Source organism: Plectropomus leopardus, chromosome 18, assembly GCF_008729295.1.
Source record: "Plectropomus leopardus isolate mb chromosome 18, YSFRI_Pleo_2.0, whole genome shotgun sequence".
In the NCBI taxonomy this organism is placed as follows: domain Eukaryota; kingdom Metazoa; phylum Chordata; class Actinopteri; order Perciformes; family Serranidae; genus Plectropomus; species Plectropomus leopardus.
In genome coordinates, this window is record NC_056480.1 from 807,301 (window position 1) to 820,758 (window position 13,458).

A 13,458-nucleotide genomic window follows, 5' to 3' on the forward strand; every position below is an offset into this window, starting at 1 on the left:
TTCCTCGTGGTATTGAACGTGGTATCAAATATCTATATTTCCAGGTATTGAAATCAGACATTTCAGTATTGTGAGGATACAAATTTGAGTAACTGATGCTCTGATAATTTTAAATGTGTCACAGTTATTATACTGATGGTTGAAAAAATATTTTTGATAAAGGGTAGTCGAAACCTTTTACTTCCACATTTCTACATTTTACCTCTGACTGGAACATGAAGTGATTACCTGCAGATTTCAGGAGGGAAGTAGATCAGAAATAAAAAAAGGTAACAATGAGCATTAATTAAAGCCAACAACCTATAGTCACAGTCACTCAGTTCAAATGTATAATGTCATGGCAGAAAAATGCCACCCTGCATGTATGAGATGTAGCTGGTATGATCCACACTGATTTTATCAGTGAAATGAAAAGGTTGTCGCCCACATTTTTAACCATGACGACTCATACCTGCATATGTTTCACTGGCTTTGTCTTCAATCTGATGTCATCTCGTGTACATTCCTCATATAGGAAGAACTGAACATCAGAACTTCACTCGCTGCGGTGGACGACGTTCCAGCAGAAAGTAAGTAAGCAGGCCGCCTTCTATGCCGTTATTAAAAAGTCCAATAAAAACAAATATACAAATATATATATATATATATTTGTAAGAATTTAAAACTGATGACAAATTGTTAAACAGTATTTTTGTAATTCTATTTTGAAAATATTCATAGCAGCATTTATCAACTTTTTATGGTGTATCCAATTGATTTGCAGGCTTTATATCTTATACTTATGAAAATGTAATTACACTACAGCAAGAAACTACTTTCTTAGATCCTTAGATCTCAAAAGTTAGTTTTTTATGCTGACTTAAATTTTTATATTGACTGAATCAGAGAAAAAGAGTTGAATCATGACAAAATTACCTCAACTTACTTTCTCTAATCAGATTTTCAAGGCAGCCTGTACCCTAAACTATTTGAGTATGGACATTAGTTCCTTTTAACATTGTACATTATATTTGAATATTTTACCTGCACCAATAATTATTTTATCATAATTCACTGTTTTGTTCCTTTATTTTAATCATTTCATTTGTGTAATGTTTTAAAAAATAAATTCATACAATTTGATGTGAAGTATTTTGAGCTGCACTATACTAAAAATAAATTAATCCTAATCCTACTTTTATTCTGAAATATAACTTTAAAAATTAAAATGCAATTTTTCAGAGAACAGAAAAAAGAAACTACAGCTGCATCACCATGATTGCTAAGATTTGTGTCGTCGTGCTTCTGTTTGTCGGTAAGAGAAACTTACATTCCCAATTGAGTTGTTAAGTGAGTTTTAAATTTGGGACTAAATGTGAAACTGATCCAACATTGTCTACTCAAAACAGCATCTGGAAAGGCACAGACCACAACTGCACCAACTACGGCTGCACCAACTACGGCTGCACCAACCACGGCTGCACCCACCACCGTTGCACCAACCACCGCTGCACCCACCACTGTTGCACCAACCACCGCTGCACCGACCACCGCTGCACCAACCACAGCTGCACCAACCACCGCTGCACCCACCACTGTTGCACCAACCACAGCTGCACCAACCACCGCTGCACCGACCACTGCTGCACCAACCACAGCTGCACCAACCACCCGCTGCACCCACCACTGTTGCACCAACCACAGCTGCACCAACCACAGCTGCACCCACCACAGTTGCACCAACCACCGCTGCACCAACCACGGCTGCACCAACCACAGCTGCACCAACCACAGTTGCACCAACCACAGCTGCACCAACCACAGCTGCACCAACCACAGCTGCACCCACCACAGGTTGCACCAACCACAGCTGCACCACCACGGTTGCACCAACCACGCTGCACCAACTACCACGGTTGCACCCACCACAGCTGCACCAACCACAGCTGCACCAACCACAGCTGCACCAACCACAGCTGCACCCACCACGGTTGCACCAACCACAGCTGCACCAACTACCGCTGCACCCACCACGGTTGCACCAACCACAGCTGCACCAACCACTGCTGCACCAACCACCGCTGCAACCACCACGATTGCACCAACCACAGCTGCACCAACCACAGTTGCACCAATCACCGCTGCACCAACCACGGTGGCTCCCACCACAGCTGCACCAACCACTGCTGCTCCAACAGCTGTTGCAACAACCACAGCTGCAGGAACAACTGCTGACGCAACAAATACCATAGCTGCAACCACTGCCGCCTCCTCCTCCCTTATCAACAAAATCAGTCTCATGTCGGTTGCTGTGGCTGTTATGACTCATGCACTTCACTCACATTGTTAAAGGTGTTACATAAGATCAGTTCTTATCCTGTCAATGAGGTGAAGAAAAATGAAGGATTTTTATGACAATTTGCTGTGAATAAGCTGATATTGTAATTTATTGTACTGTTTGATGTGTGATGGTGTGTTTTTGTACTGTTGGTCAGAATCACACTGAATCCTCCTTGAGGTGTTTGTAATTTGTCCAAATGTCTGTGAAGGGAGGAGTAATATTCTGATTCAGATGCTGGTGAGTCAAGCTGTCTGATAATAACTGAAACTAAAATAAAGTCAAGAGATTAACCTTTTGTCTTTTATCAATTTTTTTGTTTTAGTTATTTTACTTTCTGTATTTTTATTTAGAGCACAAGTTATCTTAATGTTTACATTCATTCTGCTGTTTTCTGCCTCTAACCTAGAAACAAAAAAGTGGTCATAGCCTTGTTGGATATATATATATGTTTTTTTTTAATTTTTTTTTTAAATTAATGCTTATAGTGTACATTTTTCTTTATGGTATAGAAATTGTATTGAATATCTGTATTTTTGAATATATCAAAATTTTAAATTCCAGTATTGTAAGAGCACAGATGTTAAAGAAGTTATCGGACCTTCTTTTTTTCTTTGGTAAAGGGAAGATGAAACTGGCACACAGTTTCTACTTCCACATACTTTCCACTTTACCTCTGACTGGAACATGAAGTGCAGATTACATGAAGGAAACAGATCAGAAATATCACAATGGCCCAGACAATGCACAGTGGGGAACAATGCAAAATGATTAAAGCCCAGAAACATTAAGTCACAGTCACTCAGCTAAAATGTAAAATGTCATGTCAGAAAAAATGCCACCGTTCATGTATGACATGTAGAGCAGTAATGATAAATTTAGTAGTTATGTTGATTGTATCCGAGTAATAAAAAGGTTGCCGCTCACACCTCAAACCATGACGAGAGGTACAATTACTCATACCTGCATATGTTTCATTGGCTTTGTCCTCAGACTGATGTCATCTTGTACACGTTCTGTATAAAAGAAGTACTGACCTCAGAGAACATCAGAACTTCACTCTGCAGTGGAAAACATTCAAGCTGAGAACAGAAACCTGTAAGTACTTCTACATCATTATTATATTACTTCAATATAAACCAACTGTTCTCTTGTTTTTTAGTTTTTTTTTTTTGCAGACAGTGGTAAGAATTTTGAAATGTTAGAATTGTGATTAGTTATGTGAATATTTTAGTAAAATGTAAGTTAGTTTTTCTATTTTGAAAATATTTACAGCAGGATTTCTCAATTTGTTTGTTTATTTTATATGTTTAAAGTGTGTCCAATTAAGTTAATTTTCAACTGGCGATAAAATAGGCTTTACACACACACACACACACACACACACACACACACACACACACACACACATATTTTACAGTGTACTTATGGAAATGGAATTATTACTATATATATATATATATATATATATATATATATATATATATATATATATATATATACTGTAAAAATCAACTATTTGTGTTAACTTTAAAAAGTTAGTGTCTAAGGTGCCTTGAATTTTTATATTGGCTGAATACGAGAAAACAAGTTGCATCAATACAAACTTACAACTTATTTTCTATAATCTAGTCTTCTTAAAATTTTAAGGCAGCCTGAACACTAACTTTTTAAAGTTAAAACTATTCGTTCTCTTTCAACATTCTCCACAATATTTTAATATTTTACCTTCTTTTATCACATTATTTGGTGCTAAACTTTTATTATTTTATTAGCTTAATGTTTTAAAAAAAACAAATTCATACAATTTGATGTGAAGTATTTTAAGCTGCACTATACTAAAGACATAAAGTTGATCCTAATACTATTATTACTTTAAAATATAACTTTTACATTACAAACTTAAATTGAAAAATAAAATGAAGGAATGGGGAAAGAAGAAAAAAAAAGGTAATTTGTAAAGTGTAGACACGCAGGTAGAGAATCTTTACTTTTATTTAAATAAATAAAATAAAAACAACATGTTTAATACTGTAAAACATAAGTCAGGACCACACTTTGTCATTTAAGTGTTTAATTTACCGACTTGTTTACTTTGAATGTTTAGTCATAATTTAACTAGGTATTCAGCCAAAAAGGAATATGAATAATGAACTCTAGGTGGTCTTGTATTAAGCTCACATGGCAGCGATACAACAACCGCCACTAAAAATGAATGTGAGCCAGGGGCGTAAAGCGAGCAGGGGCTCCATAGACTGTCTCTAACCACACCCATCTCTGAACACGGGCTTCTTTTTCATCTCAACCACACCTTCAGAGTTGTAACATTAAAAAGCAGACATACGAAAAACCTGGCAAAAGTCCTGAAAACAGCTTCTGTGGTTGTTCTTGTCACAAAAGGTGCCACCGTGACGACATTTTTCCATCATGACACACAAAGACTCAAAGAAACGACGTCAGTCTTTTTGATGTTGCAGCTGGAAATCTCTCCCCACCAGCAGCCGGAGGCGGAGCATTTATTGTGTTTGTTTTAATAAGGGAGGCAGCTGCTTTGAGTAGTTATTTTCTTTTGTCAGATTAACAAAAGACTGATGCACTGAAAATAACAGCAAGCAGTTTGAGACTTTTGCTTGAAATGGAAGTACCGTAAATTAGTAGCCCGGTCTGTTATTTGCATGAATCACTGAACACAACAAGCTTATTTCTGGGACAGGTTCTGTATGGTTTAATTCCTTTCACACAGTTTATTCAACCTTTTGAGATCGGGGCTCTATTTTATTCAAAAACATGGGAGGAAAGTTATGAGCAACAAAAGAAGAGATGACCCAGAAGTTAGCAAAAAAAAAAAAAAAAATTAAAATCTGTAAGGTGAAAGAAAATTACCTGAAAGTTTGCCAAATCAAATTTAAAAAATTCTAAGGAGACAATGAAACAAAAAATAGAAGCGAGAGATGACCGGAAAAAATCAGAAAAATTCTGAAAATTAATTTTATGTATATTATTATAAATATAATTCACAGACATTTTTCCTTAGCTTTTTGAAAAAGAGCCATCTACATCTACTCACCTCTTTTTTTTGCATCTTTTGTGTGTACTATGCTAATACTGTCTTCTTTGGCGCTCATGGTTTTAGTAAAGTTAACTGAATTATTGAATTGTAGAGAATCTTACTAAGCTAACTGTGTGTAGCATGTCCATACTGACAAAAGTTTGAATATACAAACATAATGTGATCGAAGCAGCTAGACATCATTTTCTCCAGCAGGTCGCCAACAACCTGTTTTTATACATTCAAAGAACTTCAATAAAAATGACCTGCGTGCTAACCAGAGTGAGCCTCTAACTGAGACAGGCCTTTATTTATCAGAATGTGTTGCCACAGTAAAATGGGCTGGGGGTTTAATTGGGGCTGGGTTTTTATTTGAAGTTTTACAGTAACTAGTTTTTTTTAAATGATGAAATGTACATTTAATTTTATTTTTCAGAGAGCAGAGAAAAGAAACTACAGCTGCATCACCATGATTGCTCAGATTTGTGTCGTACTCCTTCTTTTTGTTGGTGAGAGAAACTTACACTCCCAAGTTTTAAAGTTTTAAATCTGGGACTAAATGACTAAAACTGATCCAACATTTTCTACTCAAAACAGCCGCTGGCAACGCACAGACCACTGTGGCAGCAACCACGGCCGCAGACACCACAGCTGCAGCAACAACCGCAGCTGCAGCAACCACGGCCGAAGCAACAACCGCGGCTGCAGCAACCACGGCCGAAGCAACAACCGCGGCTGCAGCAACCACGGCCGAAGCAACAACTGCAGGCGCCACAGCAACCGTGGCTGCAACCACCGCCTCTTCCTCCATTATCAACAAAATCAGTCTCATGTCGGTCACTGTGGCTGTAATGACTCACGCACTTCGCTCATATTGTTGAAGATGTTAGGATCAGTTCTTATCCTGTGAAAGAAGTGATGCAAAATGAAGAATATGACGATTTGCTGTAAATAAGCTGGTATTTATTGTACTGTGTGATGTGTATATTTGTGCTGTTGGTCACAATCACACTGGATCCTCCTGGAGGTGGCTGTAATTTGTCCGACCACCTGTGAAGGGAGGAGACTGTAATGATTTGATTCAGAGGCCTGAATCTTACTGATATTAACTGAAACTAAAATAAATGTAAGATCAACATTTTGTCTTTAATCGCATCTTTTTGTTTCAAAAGTTAATTTTCTTTATATATTGCAGTTTAGAGAATAAGTTTAGAGGACAGGAAAAGACCACTGTTTAATTCAAAGAGACCCAACAATCACCAGCGAGCAAGCAAAGCAACAGTGGCGTTTGAAGAGGATATACAGGAGGTTTAGAGACTGACAGTGAATTTCATGTGCACCTTTCAGAAAAAAAAAATAAAAAGGCAAACTCATGGATCATGTTTAATCTGTGGGCTTTAAAGGTATTCTTATCAGATAATAAGGCTTTATGTAAATGTGCCCAATGTCGTTTGTTGCTCTTGAACAGCGGTCTGCAGCTTTGCAGTCGTCTCGTAAAAATGTCACGCCATCCACCATCCCCTCCACCACCTGCTGATAAAGTAGGCTCATATACATGTTGCTGTACTGAAAGAAACACGGCCGATAAATAACTAATGACGGCAATCTAAACATGCTGGTCGTTTTAAGCCTTCTTACCTATATCCTATATGCTGCTGATAACCACTTATGACCACGATAATGTTCAAATTGGGTCTGGTTTGATTGATTTTCCACCAAGAAATGATCACTGCAATGCTCTCTGCTTATTTATAACATCATTAGTCAAAACATCTGTCACCGTGGCATCCAAATGTCTCTGATTATTGGATTTATAGGCACATTTAGAAGCTTTATTTCCTGCTGTTTGTGAGTGATTCCTCCGATAATAAAGGAATCGTCCCAAAACGCCGGCATCATCTTTTTTTTTTTTACTGCGCTGCTATTTTTTCACAGGAAGGCGAACACAAAATAAGAAGCCCTGCAGCAAAAACACTCTTTCATTCTGGGCACCTGCCAAGTGTGAGTGTGTTGATCTGCTCTTTTTAAGAGAGCGTACCTGCTCAGTTAATCTGCCTACACAAATACAAGTTTTATTTTTTTTTAGAACTCATTCATTTCATGCAAAATCTTCATTAAGAGCAAATAAAAACCCCTCCAGGACTGATCCCAGCTCTAGATTACGAAGATAAAAGGTCACAGTGCAGCCTGAGGTATCATGTGCAGAGCACATAGCGAATAGTTCGGGGCCCCTGAGTAGGGGGATGTTCTCAGTAAATACACAGATGTTGCAGATAATAATGTGGGTGTATTGAAGTGTGGATACTACTACTAATACACAGAGCCAACAGGATGTGCAGGAGAAATGAGGGAGAGCATGTCACTAGGCAGGTTTCCATTACTGATTTGCACAAAACTTAAGCGATATTTTCAAAGTATTGATAAAGCACAATTGCCAGATGACTGTGTTTCCACTGAGTGATGTTCTGCAACTACTTTCCAAGAAGCATGGTGATGGATGTTTAAAACATCAGCAGGTTTATTTCTATTGCAGCTACAGCACTAGCTGTCAGTATTTCCAATCCAAGATGACGTAGCCGTGTTATGCGAGCAATAATGGAAAGACAAGCCCCTTATACATGGAAGTGGCCTCATATTAGGGATTTCTGGGAGATGATAGTCAACTATTTCACAGAAGAATTGTGGATTCAAAACTTCCGGATGATCCGCTCAACTTTCTCAGAGTTATGTGATGCAATAACAGCTCTTGTAGCTCCTGCTGCATCATGAGGGAGCCAGTTCCTACTGACAAACACATAGCCATAGCATCATGTGACCTTGAAAAGTGATAAAAGTGTTTCCATTTCAGTATTACAAAATATGGCTTCTTTAAATCGCCTGAAATACCACCCCATGCAAGCCTCAAAAATTTTTTGTGATAAATAGTTGTTGTTTTTTTTAAATTGACGTGTTTCCATTAGACGTATTTTATATTTTGTTTTTCATGCAATTTGAGGGTTATGGCGTCAAGAAACTATGAGCGAGCATGCATGTGAGGAATGAATAGATTAATAGATGTTATGAGAAATAATTTACATACTCAAGCATTCAAAAGTACAGTCTTCCTGATGGAGCTTTCGCTAAAACTTGAGCTTCTCAATTGCTAATCTTTATGAATTGGACCTTTATTTGCACTGATGCTCATTTGCATTGTAAGGCTCTAATTTTGTGCCTAATTTAAATATGTGCAAATAGCACCAGAGCACTAATATGCGAGTAGCTTGGCAGTGCAGACGGAGGGTGAATTTCACCCTTTGCGGGTGCTTTGAGAATTACATGCTATCTGAATTTCTTTGTGTCTTAAAAGCAGTGCAATCCTTTTGTGATTCCGCCCGTCAGCGTCGGTTCAACACAATGAAACCACAGTATTTATTTGTTGGCAGGTGAACAGCTGCAGTGGAACAGCTGGAGGGAAGAGGAAGTACCTCTGACTGTCACTGAGAAAACATGGGAGCTTTGACCATTGGTGAGGGTGTTGTGGAAGCGTCAAAGACGTTAAACAGGTTTGTGCTGCTGTGCAACATATCTGTGAGCAACACCAGCTTATATGAGGCTGAAGCAAGTTACAGTCTCACATGAACACGAAGTTGGATTTTTCATTTCACGGTTGGCTGATGATCAGATGAACACTGAGCTAAACTGGAGTGAGGGAAGTTAATTAGACGTACTTAAATAAAAATGAATTCTGCCAACTCTGAAGAAACTACACAAGTAAACCAACACAGTTTGTGTCCCTGCAGGATTTTTTTCCTGGATTATTGACTCAAAATGACTGAGGAAACTGCACTGATGTCTGACACCATTTTTGAGTTACTTCTCCATGAAGTCCTGCAATATTTCAAAATTAGATTCACTTAATTTCACCATTTAACCCTGAAACCTGAGCAAACAAGGCAATGAAGAAATAATGCAAATATTACCAAGAAATTAGTTAAAAAAGAAAAATAACCTGAAATTAGAAAAAAAAAAGATAAATACATTTTTCAGCCCCGTTCCCTGAAAAATTGTTGGCATTTTGCACTTTTTGGGTGAGAGCCCCTCCTCTTAGTCCCTCTGTCTCTGCTCTCTCTCCACAGCTGCAGACCTTGATTGGGTGCAATCAGCATCATGGGAACCACCTGGTTCTGCTGTGTTCTCTGTGCACGTATAAAACAGAGCAGCCAGTCTGCTGTTGACAGACCTCCTCACCAAACCTCTGTGCATTATGGGTTTTTTTGGACAATTCTATTTATGTACAGGTGAAAAAAATACTTGGATTTGGTTAAAAATATCATGTTTGGCTTGCTTTGATGGCACAACGCAGGCAGATAATGCAGTGATGTTTCAAAAAAGAAAAAAGAAAAAAAAATCACTATCTCTGGTAGAAATACAGCCACAATGCTCCTTGAATTGAATTGATTTTACAAAAAAAGGAGGAGTTAGGAGGAGATATGTTAGTTTTTCCACTATAAGTTTCACATTCACACTGCTGGGCTCCACCACAGCAGGCAGGGTTTTTGGTTTCTTAACAAAGGTCAAAAAATCAAGTGGTGGCTTCACCGACAGAAACAAAGTGATCAAATACACAGTGAAGTAACACTACTGGAGGTAAAAAACGTTTTTATTTGAAAATGAACGTGATTGTGCCCACAGAACATGATCCTTCACCTATCCCAGAGCAAACAAATCTGATGAATTATCATAAAATAGTACCCACCAGTACAAACTATACTTCACTTTATATTTTTTTCTTTAAGTTAATTTTAAAAACTTGTTTTGCTATTAGGTTTTTTAGGGTGCATGGGATTTTCCACTGTGTTGTAACTCTACAGAAAATAGTTCTTTGTCCAGCTGGGAACAGGAACAACTGCATGACACTGAGTTATGTTTGTGATGGTATGACTGTGCCTGTCACTGATGTATGAAATCTGTACAAGCTTTTAGGCGTGGCCGCCGTTCACGTATGACAACAGTCTCTCCTCGACTTTTAGTTTGGCTTTTAATTGAATTTATTTATTTATTGACTTTGTTTTACGAGATGCTACTTTTTAATTTTTTTAACATTTGCATCTTTTATTTGTTATGTCATCCTTTTAGTTACCATTTTATGAACCATTATTTATTTAAGTTATGATTAATATTTATTTATTTAGGTTTAATCTTGCTGCTGGTGTTTCCTCACTTATGGTAGCGTTTCCTCAGTTCCTGGTTTTAATGAGAACTCTTACTGTATAACTTTAATTAACTGTAGCACTTTGTGTTACAGTTTTGTTTGTTTTAAAAGTGCTTTATCAATAAAGTCTGATTGGTTGATTTAGGAGAGAAACAAATAACAAATACACGCAAACCAAATATTACACATTGAATTTTAGATTTACCAAAACATTATTTTCTTCCCAGCTGAACACATACTCAAGTTCACTTTGTAGAATATAATTTATTTCATTCAGATTGTAAGCAGAATTATATAATGTGGAAGTAGATGGATGTGTGACCCCAGTCCTCTGCTGCCCCCTGGCTTTGTCTTCAGGGTTTGACAGAGGGGTGGACACAATAACAGAAACACCAACACAAAGCAGCACTTAAAAACTAACTGCATTCAGAAAAAAAAAGAAAAAAGTTTGCTATTCCAATGTTTTGGTGAAATATCTCAACAAATACTGGACGTATCTTCAGGAACTATGCCCAGAAAAACATGTTTTTAGGGAAAGAATTAGTTGAGGGAAAGAGACAGATGGATAAAAATATTCATTAGTTGATGTGAGGATCACAGGGGCTTAATAAATAAAACTGACTTGACTTGACTTTAGTTGTCAAGAAATACATTATACAGGTCTAGGTTCCTTACTCATAGAGCTGATAATATCTCTGCCTCTCTTGAATCAAAAACGAGGTCTAGAGGATGATAAATGCTGCAGACTTCAGTCACACACAGATTTTCCAATGTTTGCTTATAATCTGTTTTATTTGCATTGATCAATAATTGATGTTGCACTGCAGGTGTCATTTATATAGACAAGCAACTTTCATTTATTACATTTATGTACAGCACTTTATAGCTGCACCTGCTAATGACAAATATGACACAATCAGTAATGAGTATAAAATTTGGAGGAGAAGGGGGCCTCCCTCTATTGACTCTACGGCCCTGTTTCAGACTTTTCATTTCAGCGACAGACGTCTCTCTCAGCTCCCGTGAACATGAATCTGTCAAACGTTATTTAAATGTTGAGACGAAAACAAACCAGGGATCATTAAGTGTAACCTCTGAGGAGTCTCTGTCATCCTCTGTGGTTTAGTGTCGATAACAGCAGCTGTCAGCATTAATGATCAGCTCACAGGCTCATCTGAAGGAAATAAAACGAAGAATAAATCAGCAGCAGGTGATGACTGATAAAAAAAAGTGTTTGTCTGCAGGCGATCCTCAGTTTCCATCACACACATTCTCCTCATGCAGTCTGCAGGTCTCACATCTGTCTGAGCAGCACAATACAACCTGATGAGTCAGGACGAGTCACATGACTGATCAGCTGTAGTTTGATGTCAAGTACACCAGAGGGCAGCATTACCCAGAGTTCCCTGCATGTCTGAACTCTGCTGCAGCAGCTTCGCACTCTGCATAAATTATCCGTGTTTTTGTCAATGAAATCTCTGTGTGAATAAGTGAAGAGGTGGAGCTGTTTAAAAATTAATTATTGGAAATCTTGTTATTTGGCAGGCTGCTGTAGCTTTTGTTAAATGACCATAGGTTAACATCTCCAATGTTGGAGATATTACCTAGGAGACAAAGTGGCTAATATTGCCTGCAAAAAATTTTTTTGCAAACTACCTCTCAGGGTTTCTGTATAAAACAAGGAAAACAGGCAAAAATGACTAAACAAAAGTTGGTGCTGTGACACAAAAGTCATTGCATCTTGTCACCCTTTCAGAGTGGTATTTACCCTTGAATACATATCCAGGGTAAACAGGATTTGAAGGTCTGTAATCACCATGTCTGTGTTGGTAAGAAACCATTTTCTTTCAATTGCAAAAGAAAAACTGAATAAATAAGTGCCAACAGTGAGATCATCCTGCCCATAGTAAATCAAATAGAAGTTTTAATACAAGTTGTGTACACTTCCTGTTACAAGCCCTGAGCAAAGTTTCACTGTGTGATTATATTTCATAAGATTTCAACATACAACACGTCTACTGGATCGAACAATAAAATGCATAAAATATAATCGCCCTCCAGAACAACATGTGATGATCTGAAGCTTCTATGATTAGAGTTTGGTTTGATTCAGGCACAAAAACAAAGAAAAATCATAGTTTGGATCGAAATAGCCCTAAAAAAAATTCCTGAAGTTAAAAGTTTGCTTTTATCTGATAAATTACTTGTAAAGTTTCTTCAGATTGAATGAGAATAAGTCAAACTGAGAACTCGTCGTGTAGACTGACTCTATGATGATCACATGTAGAGCAACAACGCCTCCATTCATTTACTTCAAAAGCTCGCTCAGACTGCTCTGTGTGTTTTACTCACACATGCTTCATGATTCTTTTAAGAACAAGTGATGGAACAAAGAAATAATTTATAGCTGCAGCTGAATAGAAATCTCCCAAATGTCAACTTGTCAGGACTAAAGAAAAAACAAAAGTGTCGTAAGAGACTCTCGTGTCTTTTGCCAGAGTGGGCTTCGGATGATTTTCCGAGCTGCTTGTTGAGGAGCACTTCAAATCAAAGTGAGACGACACTCTGAGACCGTCTTCATCCCTTCGTCTGATGAATTGTGATCCAGTGAGACGTCAGTCAGCGATCGAGGAGCGCTGATTGGTTAGGAGGAGCAGAGGAGACGGAAAAGTGACAAAACAGCATTCACTCAACCATGTCAGGATGCAAAATAAATCTGCTTGACTTCTGCTGTCCCATTATCCAGCTATGTGATTGTGGACGGTGTTGAGCTTCAGTAAATTTAAAAAGATGATCAAATCTTTGGACAAACATTTTCTGTGTACTTTAAAGGTCGTCGACTTAAGTGCTTTATTGCCTGCCTTGTGTATTATTTCCTGTGAGTACAAAAGGAGGTACATG

General features: G+C 37.8%; 2 long non-coding RNA genes across 2 annotated transcripts; both read left to right on the top strand.

The window, feature by feature from the left end:
* Positions 1-492: 492 nt before the first annotated feature.
* Positions 493-1,507, top strand: LOC121957511. Its single transcript, XR_006106786.1, has 3 exons — positions 493-569; positions 1,222-1,294; positions 1,389-1,507. It is a non-coding gene; the product is annotated as an uncharacterized LOC121957511 (long non-coding RNA).
* A 1,804-nt stretch (positions 1,508-3,311) lies between these two features.
* LOC121958036 lies at positions 3,312-6,504 on the top strand. Its single transcript, XR_006106805.1, has 3 exons — positions 3,312-3,415; positions 5,803-5,875; positions 5,964-6,504. It is a non-coding gene; the product is annotated as an uncharacterized LOC121958036 (long non-coding RNA).
* Positions 6,505-13,458: the final 6,954 nt, after the last annotated feature.